At 52.7% G+C, this 11,678-nt stretch overlaps 1 pseudogene; it reads right to left on the reverse strand.

Annotated features, from left to right (window-relative positions):
- Window positions 1-324: 324 nt before the first annotated feature.
- LOC142461624 (small ribosomal subunit protein eS19 pseudogene) lies at window positions 325-792 on the reverse strand (annotated as a pseudogene).
- Between the last annotated feature and the right edge of the window lie 10,886 nt (window positions 793-11,678).

Genomic DNA, 11,678 nt, shown 5'->3' on the forward strand with positions numbered 1-11,678 from the left:
GTGGGAGACTAGGCTTTCTACTCCCGTCCAGAGTTACAGTCTCAGAAACCCACAGCGGGGCCGCAGTGAGTCAGCACTGACCGGTGGCAGTGAATGTTTGGAGTTTTATTGAAGCTGGGGACGTCCCTAGCTGAAGGCCCTGTCCTAGGGCCAGGGGTAAGCCTTCTTCTGGTCGAATCCATCTAAGGGCATGACAGGTCTCAAACCCAAAGGGCCAAACTCATGGCCATCAAGTCCATGCTGACTCAAAGCGGCCCTACGGGGTGGGGCAGAATTTCCAAGGCTGTCACTCTTTTTTTTTTTTTAAATGAACGAGGCAATTTATTAACCCAGCATCATTTGTTCGAATGTTTCTTGTTGGCAGCTGCCACCTGTCCGGCGATTCTGTCCGGCGATTCTGTCCAGCTCTCTCTGTCCCTGAGGTGTCAGTTTGCGGCCGCCGTCTTGGTCCTTCTCCACCATCTTGAGCCCCTCCAGGGCTTGCAGGACCCGGCGGGCCACGCTCTTGGAGCCCCGGCTGAAGTGGCTGGGCATGACACCATTCCTCTGCCGCCCCCGTAGATCTTGGTCATGGAGCTGACCCAGCACCACCCCGAAGGCACAGGTGCCGTGCTGTGGAGACAGCTCGCGTGTAGAACCCTTCTCGTCACGGGGAGCAAGCTCTTTATGCTTGGTCAACTTGACCGCGTCTACCCGTTCAGGGACTTTCAGCTTTCCGGACTTTTTGAGGAAGGCTGCCAGAGCCCTGACGAACCCCTGCTGGTTCTCGTCTTGTACGATAACTCCAGGCATCGTGCAGCCTCCGCGCTGCCGGCCTGGGGAAAGGGCGGCTGTCACTCTTTATAGGAATAGAAAGCTCCTCCCTCGGAGAGGGCGGAGGTTTCAAAGTGCTGACCTTAAGACCAGCCCCCCACCCCCACCCCCCGGGCTCGGGGAAGTCTCAGGAAGGACACTTCTGAACAGAAGGACCCAGAAGAGGGAAAGGATTTTCAGGACCAACACAGGAGCCCAGCAGATGGCATCGGAGAACACGATAAAGAAGCGGGCGGCCACAGCCACTTGGCTCCTGAGAAGCCTTCTCATGTCCGTCCAAGCTCTGCAGGGAGGCTTGGTGGACGGAGCAGAACTCGGTGACAGAGGCGAACCAGATAGTGTGAAAAGCCAGCAGATTCGTGCCTCTTAGCGACCCAGCTGAGACCTGAAGAATACGCTGAGACTTAGTTCAGTGAGCAGCGTGGAGCTGCTACCTCCCAGGGTTGAGGACTCAACCCCACTGGCTTCTCCAAGTGGGGCAGGTGAGGCTGCCTGTGCCCGTGGAGATCTCCAGTCTTGGGAACCCTGGAGAGGGAGACTTTGAATCAGATTCACCTGGGTGGCCGTGGGTTTGGGGCACCTGTGCGAGGAGACCTGCTGGGTCTGTGGGCTAAGAAATGGGCTGCCAATGGCAAGGTTGGTGGTTCAAACCCACCAGTCGCTCTGAGGGAGAAACATGAGACTGTCTGCTCCTGTAAACCCTTGCATCCTTGCAACAATATGTGGGGTCGCTAGGCGCTGGAATAGGTTAGATGGCAGTGGCTTTGGGGTAGATGTTAGTGGGTGTGACTGCTCTATTGATGCTTTTCAAAAGAGCCCTGATGGTCCAATGGTTAAGCCCTTGGACGCTGATTGAAGGACTGACTGACTGAGTCCACCACCCATGGGTTCTGAGAAAGACCAGGCATTCCACTTCTGTTCTAGGAAACCCAACGGGGCAGGTCTACTCTGCCACATGGGGCGCCGTGGGTTGGCATCAACTAGAAGACACCCAAGAGACCAAGTGAGTTTGGTCTCCCCAAACTCACTGCCATCCAAGTGATTCTGGCTCCTAGCCCCCCTGCAGGACAGAGTCGAATTGCCCCTGTCTGCAAGTTTTCATGGCGTTTTGCTTCCGTAAAGAGTGACAGCCTCTGGAACTAAGAGGAGCAGGTCTCCTCCATGCTGTAGGGCTGTTACAGGCTGGAATCAACCCAATGGCACGAGAGAGTAAGAAACGTTTAGAGGAGTAGAAAGCCTGCTTTATCTCCCACAAAGCCGCTGGTGGCTTCTAACTGTTGACCTTGCAGTTGGCAGCCCAGTGCCTAACCCGCTGTGCCACCAGGGCCCCCGATAGCACGGTGTTCAGGGAGACCTCGATTCAAGGCTGTTAACAGGACAGACTGAGAAAACAGGACTTACCGGGTCAAAGAAACAATGAGAGATTTCATATATAAAAGCTTTTTCTAAGAATTCTAGGCCACGGGAAATTCAGATAGATACATTTTGAGGTGAACTCTAGCTGTTTTGAAGTATGAAAAAAGGCTAACTTTCTCTTAGTAGCTCTGTGAAATCTCAGATCTGAAGAGATTACAGCCATTGAATACACATCTCAAAAATAATCCCAGCTTCTTGACCAAGCTCATAAAATGAACAAAGTAACCCTGGGATTTATCACAAATAGAATCCCACACCCCCTGCAGCCCCGCCACAAAGTGTTAGCCTCCTGCTTGGAGTTTTAAATGAAAAGCAACCCCCTCCCCAAACCATTGCCAGTGAGTTCATTTCAAGTCACAGAGACCCTGTGTGTTAGTCCAGGTAGACTAGAGAAACAAATACATAGACACACATGTGTGTATAAGAAAGAGGTTTATATACAAGAGCAGTTGAATATTGAGAAAACATCCCAGCCCAGTCCAGGTCAAATCCATAAGTCTGATATTAGCCCGTATGTCTGATACCAAACTATAAAGTCCTCTTCAGACTCATGAAACACATGCAATGATGAGAATGCAGGAAGATCACAGGCCAGTGGGGGCAAAATCTTGTGGATCCAGTGGCATTGTAAGCACCTCAGTGCTGGCAGGGGTCTCCTCGTGGCTCCTCCAGTTCCCAGGGCATGGAGTCTATCAGCATAGTGCCATGTGTCTTGTCAGTAGAGTGTCTCTCAGGGAGTGAGCCAAGAGAGAGAAAGTGTCTCCCACCTCCAAGGAGGAAAATACAGGAGTTCCCAGAATCCTCAGGAGAAGGCCACGCCCACACAGAGGCCTCATTGGCTATGATCCGATTGACAGACTAGACTCCATCCCTTCATTCTTAATCCTCTCAAGTGCCAAATGGACACCAGATGATGTAACGACCACACCCCGTAGGACAGAACTACCCCTGCAGGGTCTCTGAGACTGCGATTCTTCCCGGGAGCAGACGGCCTCATCTTTCTCCTGTGAGCTGCTAAGTGACCCTTGACCTGGGCAGCAGTAAGGAGCCGCTGAAGGTGTGTGAGGTGAGGTGGGCATGGTGGTGCTCAGGGAAGTGATAATGGCAGTGGGAGACAGGTAAGCGTTGGGGGTTGAGACACTTGAGATAGTTAAGTGGCGTGCACAGACCAGCACGGCCGAAGGGCCCGGGGGGCAGATGGCCGGGCCTGTGTTCGTGGTGCCTCTGGTGTGCTCACAGGCAGACCCTTCGACTTGGCTTCACCATCGGCCTCAGCCAGGGGGGCCTTGAGTTTGGCGGCTGTTGGATGGACGCAAAGGGTGGGCCGAGGGAGGGGTGTGATGCTATTGATGCCCTAGAAGCCGTCTGGCGGTGCCAGGGGAATACACTCGGCTGCCGAGGGGCAGGTTGGGGCGTCACGCCCACCCGGGGCATCTCAGAAGGAGGTTTGGAGAGCTGCTTCCGAGACACCAGCTCCTGGAAGCCCATGGAGTGCAGTTCTGGTCCGACACACACGCGGGGCCTGTGGGTCAGGATCATCCCCATGGCAACTGGCCTTCGTGAGAGGCTGTGGCAAGGACTCCTGGAAGCAGGAAAGGCGCCTTCAGACCACAGCGAATTGCCTGCTGCTACTTCTTTTTAACGTAAAGAAGTCAACGCGTCACTGATTTGGCGCATAGTGCTTAGCATCTTCTACAAAATTGTGGCGGATTCAGAAAACTGAAAAGGTGTGTTTCTGATGTCACTGATGACAGAGCTGCCTCTGCAAACGACCCCTGCTTCTCGCTTGGGCGAAGCAATGGGCGTGCACCAGGCTGCTCACCACGAGGCCCGCGGTTTGAAACCACCCGCTGCACCGGGGGAGAGCAAGCTGCTGTCTTGGAAACTCACAGGGGCAGTTCTGCTCTGTCCCGTAAGGTTGCTGTGGGTCAGACTCCGCTCGGCAGTGAGGTTGGTCTTGGTGAGGCATTTCTATCAGATAATTACTTCTCCGGCTACAGTGCAGTTCCGGAATTATATTCATACTCATATAAATGACGAGCTTGTAAACAAACTGGGTGCAGATCACATGGTAGCATTGCCACCCACCCACCGAGATGGAGTCTGTTCTGAGTCACAGCCGCCCTGAGTTGGGTTTCTGAGGCTGTAACTCTTTACGGGAGCAGACAACCCTGCTGTTTCACAAAGAGGTGCTAGTGGATTCAAACCACCGCCCTTGACCTTAGCAGTCCAACAGTGACCGGACAGGACCAGGTACGAATGCAGAATCCCTTCGGCTCATAGTCATGCCGAGGAACAAGATACCACAGACTCACCGGTTTCAGAAAGGCCCACCACAGCCCCTCTCAGCTTTTCTTCACTTCCCACACTAAGGCCGAGGATGAGATGTTTCATGAGAACGTCTAGATACAAGTCGCAAGATTGCTCTTTCATTTAAAAAGACACTGTCTTGATTATGGGAGAAAGCCAGGGCTCTCTACTGCCGGTGACCGCCTTGGAAACCCACAGGGGAATCTACCCTGCCCTCAAGGGTCACCATGTGTCCGCATCGACTGGACGGCGGTGAGTCTGGTTCCGGTTTTGTCTTGATGATGTGAAGAACTATGATGTCTTCAAGGGGAAGGCTCGTGGTGTGGAGGCACTCTCGTTGAGATAGCTGCCTCGGGGCTCTGGGGGACATCCCCTCTGTCATACGGCCACCACGAGGTGGAGGTGACTCTTGGCACCTAACAACCATGACTCAACCACATTCGCTTCCCTTCTGACAGGGACAGACTCACCTCCACTGAGCACGCCCACTGTGTCACACGTGGGGTCCTCATGCGCTGAAACTAACACAGGGACAGCTGATTGCTGTTGGTTTGGGTGACAATGAACAGAACAAAACCCAAACCAAACCCCCGCCATCAAGTGGGTCCTGACTCGTAGCGACCCAGCACTTCATGGGAAAGAGGGGCTTTCTGTCCCCGTGAAGAGCTGCCGTCTCAGCCTCACGATCGAGGACCTTCTTAAGTTTAGCTTCTATGGTTCAGGTCATTTCCACAACATTGCAGCATTTTATTTTTTCCACACTTGCTACCTTAAAATGCTCCTTTAACAAGGGCGTGGCCAAAGAAGGCAAACACATCTCACAGATTGAGTTATTATCTTCTTGCACTCAAATATAACACAACATAGTGTAACGCAACAAGACACAGCAGCATAGAATACGATATTTTGTTTCTCAGTGTCTCTGAGATGGTTCCAACTCGCAGTGACATCATGCCCATCTGGAGCAGAAGGAAGCCCTGCCCGGTCCTGCACCGCCCTCCTCGCTGTGGCTGTGCGCGAGCCCTTGTTGCGGCCACCATGCTAGTGCGTCCCATCGCGGGCCTTCCTCTTTTTCGCTGACCCGCTGCGTTAGCAGGCACAATGTCTTTTCCCAGTGACACAAAGTATCACAGACGATGTCTGTATCATCTTTGCTTCTAAGAAACATCCTGACTGCACTTCTTCCAACACAGATTGGTTTATTTTTCGGCAGCCAGGGTGATTATACTATCCTCACCAGCACAGTGCTTTACAGGCACGGATTCTTCACTGGCGTTCCTGATTCACTGTGCATCTTTTACATGCTAATGCCCCCCCCCAAAAAAAACTACCCCAAACCCAACCACACGTCCACGACTCCATTCTGACTCCTCTCAACTCTCTGTAAGGTTTCAGAGACTGTAATTTTGAGGGGTGGGGTGGGCAATTGCACCTTTGTCCCGAGGAGTGGTTGGTGGTTTGAACCCATAACCTTGTAGTTAGCAGGCTGGTGCTTAACCCATAGTGCCAGCAGGAATCCTTGCAGGCTGATGAGCTGATTTAAAACCTCATGGCTGGATCAGGTGCAACTTAGCCTTGTCCTGATTTGAAGCCTCGTGGGTTCGTCGGTTCACATTGTGCCTCTTGGTCCACGCACAGCTCCCGGGTTCCTCACGAGCACAATGAATTGTCCGGGAGTTCCCATTCCCATTCTTCTCCATGTTATCCCTAGCTTGTTATGCTGCCTGCGGTCAGACGCCGTTTCCTGGTCAGTAAAACGCAAGCAAACATCTTCCTCGTGGTCTCTGCTTTCAGCCACGCTCCGGTGGATGTCAGCAAGATGTCCCTTGCTCCAAGTCCTCTTCTGGACCTGACGCCAACTTACGGCAGAATGTGACCAGACACCACAAAAGGATCCCGCATGCTGAGTTATTATATGTTCGGACTTAGATATAGACTAGAACAGGATTCAATACAACGAAATTCAACTCAATGTCTTTTTTTAGTACCCCCGAGTCACTTCCAGCTCTCGGTCAGTCACCCCTGCAGCGGAGGAGAACTACCTGGTAGGTTTTCTGAGAGGCCTGGTTGCGCAATCGCTGAGTGCTTGGCTGCTAGCCCCAAAGATCAGAAATCGGGGTCCATCAGCCACTCTGTTGGAGAAAGATGGGGCTCTTTACTTCTGAAAAGATTCTGCATCTGAGGAGGGGGCTAGTTCTTGTTCTTGTAAACTGGGGCATTGTTGGTCTTTGGCTCCCCTGTGCAGGAGGTGGAGGGCTGGACTGCGTTCTGGGCTGCCAACGGGAAGGATGGAGGTTTGGGTCCAACCAGCAGTAGCGCAGCAGAGTCCTGGCAGTCTGCCTGCATTGAGAGGACCCCCGAGAAAATCCGATGGGGGCGGTTCCACTCTGTTCCACACTGGTCCTATGAGTCGGGGGTGGGGGGATGGGGTGACCAGACAGCCTTCACAACTGCTCACAGTAGTCTGTCCCTTGCTCCTACTGCTAAGCAAGAGTTGCCCCCCACTCTCCCCACTAGCAGTCCCCCCTCTTTCTCCTGTTCCTGAGACCAAAGGAAGAGCCTGTCTCATGGGTCCTCCTGTGCACACACAGCCTGAGAGGGCATTCAGGTCACCAAGGGCACGCCGCTGAACCGGGGCCAAGGTGTCAACTTCAGTCCTCACAGGGTCCCGGTGACTTAACCTCTGAAGAATTTACCCAGACATTATTGATTTGGAAATAGTGCTTCCCGAGCAGCTGCAGATAACATCTCAACTTCCTGCCTCCGTACACAATGGAGAGCTGGAGGTCTTGCTTGCCAGTTCTCTGGAGGCTCTTAGGAGCAGGGGGGTGCAGACAAGTCACAGAAAGGAGAAACCATGTACAAGCCCATGCCTCTGAGTGCACCCCAACACTCAGCAACCAGCAGGACAAGGTCCCTAGACCTGGGAAACGGGTTTCCGAGGCTGGAAATCTCCACAGCAGCGGAGAGTCTCATCTTTCTCCCACGGAATGGCTGGTGGGAGTCTCTGACCTCGCAGTTAGTACAAAGTGGAACCCCCAGATTGTGAAATTATCCAGACCCCACCTCTCTTTTTCCACTGTGTGTCAGGCAGGGCTCTCTGGAGAAACAAAACCAGGACACTTGTAAATATATATGTATATATGGAATATAACAGCTAATTGGTCCACATAGCTGTACAGAGGGCTCAGTTCAACTCACTTCCATGGAACAGTTAATATACTAGAAGTCCTTCAACTCAAGAGTGTTGCTAGGTTCAAGGTCAAGGAAGCAGACAGTGGAGTCCTCCCTCGGGCAAGGCAGGCAGAGTCTGCTCACAGGCAGCAAACAGCAGGGTGGGTCAGCAACCGTCAGTAGCTCGGGAGCTTAGCCAAGCAGGCCCGGATAGGATATTGAACACAAGCCATGCAAGGTGACGAGATCCATCAGCCACAAGATCAAGCAATGTGCACACTAGCAGTGTTGAGAAGCGGGCCTCGAAGGAGCCTCAAGCTCGAGACAAGATCCACGGGTTGGCTGTCTCACGGGTAGTGTAGCTCACAGGTGGAAATCACAGATTTACATTCCTCACCCTTGTAAAAGTCCGTCTGCACAGCACTGCTGTTCTGATAGCACGCTGAAAGAAGTGACCACTTTCAGGGTATAATTTCTTAATACTCAAAACCGTCCTCAGGGCAGCGAGCCTGTTGCTAAATTATTTTGAATCCTACTACTGGGAAATTGGACCCTGTCCTCCAGGGTCTCAATGAGCTGGCAGCGAGTTTGGGTTTTTGGTTTTTTGTTTGGGTTTTTGGTTTTTCAGCCGCCAAGGAGGCTTCAGGCAGAAGCACCGGAAATTCACATTCCTGGAACCAACGCCAATAAATGCTTTTGTGACGCAATGCTGTCAGAATCCGTCTGTTTTCTGATGCTCTCTTGTTTGATGCAACCTTTTGTGTTCCAGAGCTCCATTGCCTCTGGCTTAAATGACACATTGCTGCCAATCATGGCCCTTAACAAGGATTTGCTTTGACAAGGGCTTCCTAATGGGCAGGTGCAGGGGTGGGGTGCTGGTGGAACTGGAGCGGGCACTCTCAGTTTCCATGGCAGCAGGGAGAACATAGTCTCCATCAGTCCCATCCATTGTATTTCATTCCCCACTAAAGGTCACACAAAATTGCTTCTCCCCCAACTTTGGATAGACCTCACATTTAAGAAAGATGACGGAAATGAATAAGCCAATCAGTAGTACATACATATAGTACCCGCACTCTGTAGGTATATGGTTCCACCCTAGAGCAGCCTGGGAGTCCCTCATGTTGACTGAGGAAGCTGCTCTGCCAGGTGTCTGGGTGGCTTCAGGGTTAAGCCCTTGGCTGCAAACTTAAAGGTTGGTGGGAGAGACCTGGCCACCTGCCCACCAAGGTGACAGCTCAGAGAACGCGGCGGGCAGCTGTGTCCTGCTACGTGGGGTTGGTATGCGTTAGAATGGATTCCTTGATACTCACCGATAGTCACTCACGGCCTCAGCTCCACAGCGACGACTTTAGAACAGTCCAGACCAGAGACTCCCTTGAGGTTCAAAAAAACTCCAAACCAAACTCCGGCCCTTGGCGACCCTATGGGTCAGGGTAGAACCGGCCGTTGGGTCTCCGAGACTGGGACTCTCGACAGGAGCAGAAAGCCTTGTCTTTCTTCCTCAGAGCAGCTGTGGTTCCAAACTGTTGATCTGTCCCCACAGACATACCGTACACGTGCAGATGAAGTTTACCAGTCTAGGACCGCATGAAAGCACGATACCTGGCGGTATACCTGGTTGCTTGTTGGTCTGCTAACCACAAGGTCAGCAGTTTGAACCCACCAGCTGCTCAACAGGAGAAATAGGAGGCAGTCTGTCCCTGTAGAGATTGACAGTCTGGGGAAACGCACAGGGGCAGGTCTACCCTGTCTTGTAGAGTTGTTATAAGTCGGACTTGCCTGGGTGGCAATGAGTTTTGAGATTGGCTGAAACACATGCTGGTGTGTGTCTTTTTCCTTCTCAAGCAGAGTTCAATCTACCTTCCTGGCACTAAAAGCTCCTACCATAGTGTCTAAGAGGCCCCTGTGGCCTGGTGGTTACGTACTAGGCTGCTAACCTTACGGTTGGCAGTTTGAAACCACCAGCTGCTCCTCGGGAGAACAGTGAGGCTGCCTGCTTCCTTAAATAGTGCCAACCTCAGAAACACACAGGGGCACTTCCACCCTGTCCCATCGTGCAGGGTCGCTGTGCGTCAGGCCCGGCCTGGCGTCTGTGGGTTTGGCTTTGTTGGTGGAGGCTGACTCAATAGGAAAGCATTTGGTCAGCGATTTCGAGCCCACTCAGTGGCTCTGCTGCAGAGAGGCCTGGCCGTCCTCCTGGGTAAAGACGACAGCCTAGGACACTCCGTGGTGCAGCTTTGCTCTGTGCACGGGCTTGCCGTGAGTCGGAACCCACAACAACAGCTACGCTCCTGTGTCAAAACGTATGCTCTGCCAAGGAGCGGGGACTTATGGGAGAATCAGGAGAACTTCCCACGGAGGAAGGTGAGGGTCCTCAGTCAGTAAGGTGTTCCCTCAAAAGCAGGAGCTAGATTTGAGGGTTTCAGAGAAATGGAATACCGGGGAGAGGCTCACCCATGCCATGTGCCAACCGCAGTCAGAAGGCCATACTGGCATGTTCGAAGCAATAGCTCGGGAAAGGCCAAGCTGAAGCAGTTAGCCTGGGCCCCATGCTTCATTGCACGGCATTTCCAGGGAAGGCAAACAGGTGGCTGCGCCTTCCTCCAATCGTGCTTTGCTTCTGCCTTCTCGGTCCAGGGCAATGGGCACGGAGCTGAGGTGAACAGAGAGGATGGTACGTCCATGGGGCAGCCAGGCCAAGCCCAAGTGGGTGGGACACATCCCCGAAAATGAAGGAAAATCCTGATTGGGTCTTTTCTCCCGGAGTAGAGAAACCCCAGGCGAGGAAAGAGAGCCATTGCTTCCTGATGGGCCTGACACGGGAAACACACCTGGAATAGGAAGATGGGAGACGCAGGGGGAGCCTGGACAGGAAGCACTCAAGTCACGTCAAAGGCGCTGTGACAACGCCAATGGACTCCCCGGGAAACAGGAGAAAATAATTATGGTACCTTAACCAAGGGTGGTAGTGTGTCCGTAGACAGAAAAAGACCAATACACAGGACCTGGTCAGCAGATAGAAGAACATGACTTCACAGGCTGGAGTTGGGTGAGGAGACTGGTGGCACAGTGGTTAAAGCGCTCGGCCACTAATGGAGAAGTGGGTGGGTCAAACCCACTAGCTGCTCCCAGGGGCCAGGTGCGGCTGTCTCCTTCTGTGGAGACGGCAGCTGTGGAGGCCCTGTGGGGCAGGGAGTTGGCGTTTCCTTCACAGCAGTGGTTTCCAGTTGGGTAAGCACATTCCTAGCCCAGAGGACGGGGAGCTGACGGTTGGTGAGGGAGGGCACGTCAGAGCAAATACACTTGTTCTCTCTGTAAGATTGAGGCCGGGAGCCCTGGTGGCCCAGTGGTGATGCATTAGGCTATGCATTAGTGACCTTGCCACCTGCAAGGTCAGCAGTTCTAAACCACCTCTCTGAGGGAGGAGGAAGGGGCTTTCTATTCCCGTAAAGAGTTACAGTCTCAGAAACCCGCAGGGGCTGCTCTAGCCTGTCCTGTAGACCGTTACTTATGAGTCAGAATTGACTTGGTGGTGGTGAGAGTGGTCTCCTGGGTTTGGCTGCATTTTTTCTACTTCTATGATTGCCAGTCTACACAGCCAGAGAGATACCGTGTCAGCAATTTCTATAAGTGTGATTCAGTGACGTGGTTAGAAGAGTCTTCTACCTGCTATCTAGTCTCCCTTTATCCTTTTCCAAACGCTTCCTTCCCCTGCCACGATCTTAAATTCGCCGCCCAGTAAGCTCCCTGCCATCCTGTCCAGCTGCCATTGTGTTTCGTCCCGATGAGAGCCCCAAGCAGATCTGCTTCGTCCTGCAGATACCTGGGATCTACAGACTACAGGAGATAGGGTTATTACTTTATCTTAATCGAGATGCTTGCTCTCAACTCCAATGTAGCTCTCTGAAAATCAGATTTACACAAAATCGATTCAGCTGCTTTACAATCCGAAATGGAGAGAT

The sequence above is a fragment of the Tenrec ecaudatus genome, chromosome 11 (genome assembly GCF_050624435.1).
Source record: "Tenrec ecaudatus isolate mTenEca1 chromosome 11, mTenEca1.hap1, whole genome shotgun sequence".
NCBI classification, from domain to species: domain Eukaryota; kingdom Metazoa; phylum Chordata; class Mammalia; order Afrosoricida; family Tenrecidae; genus Tenrec; species Tenrec ecaudatus.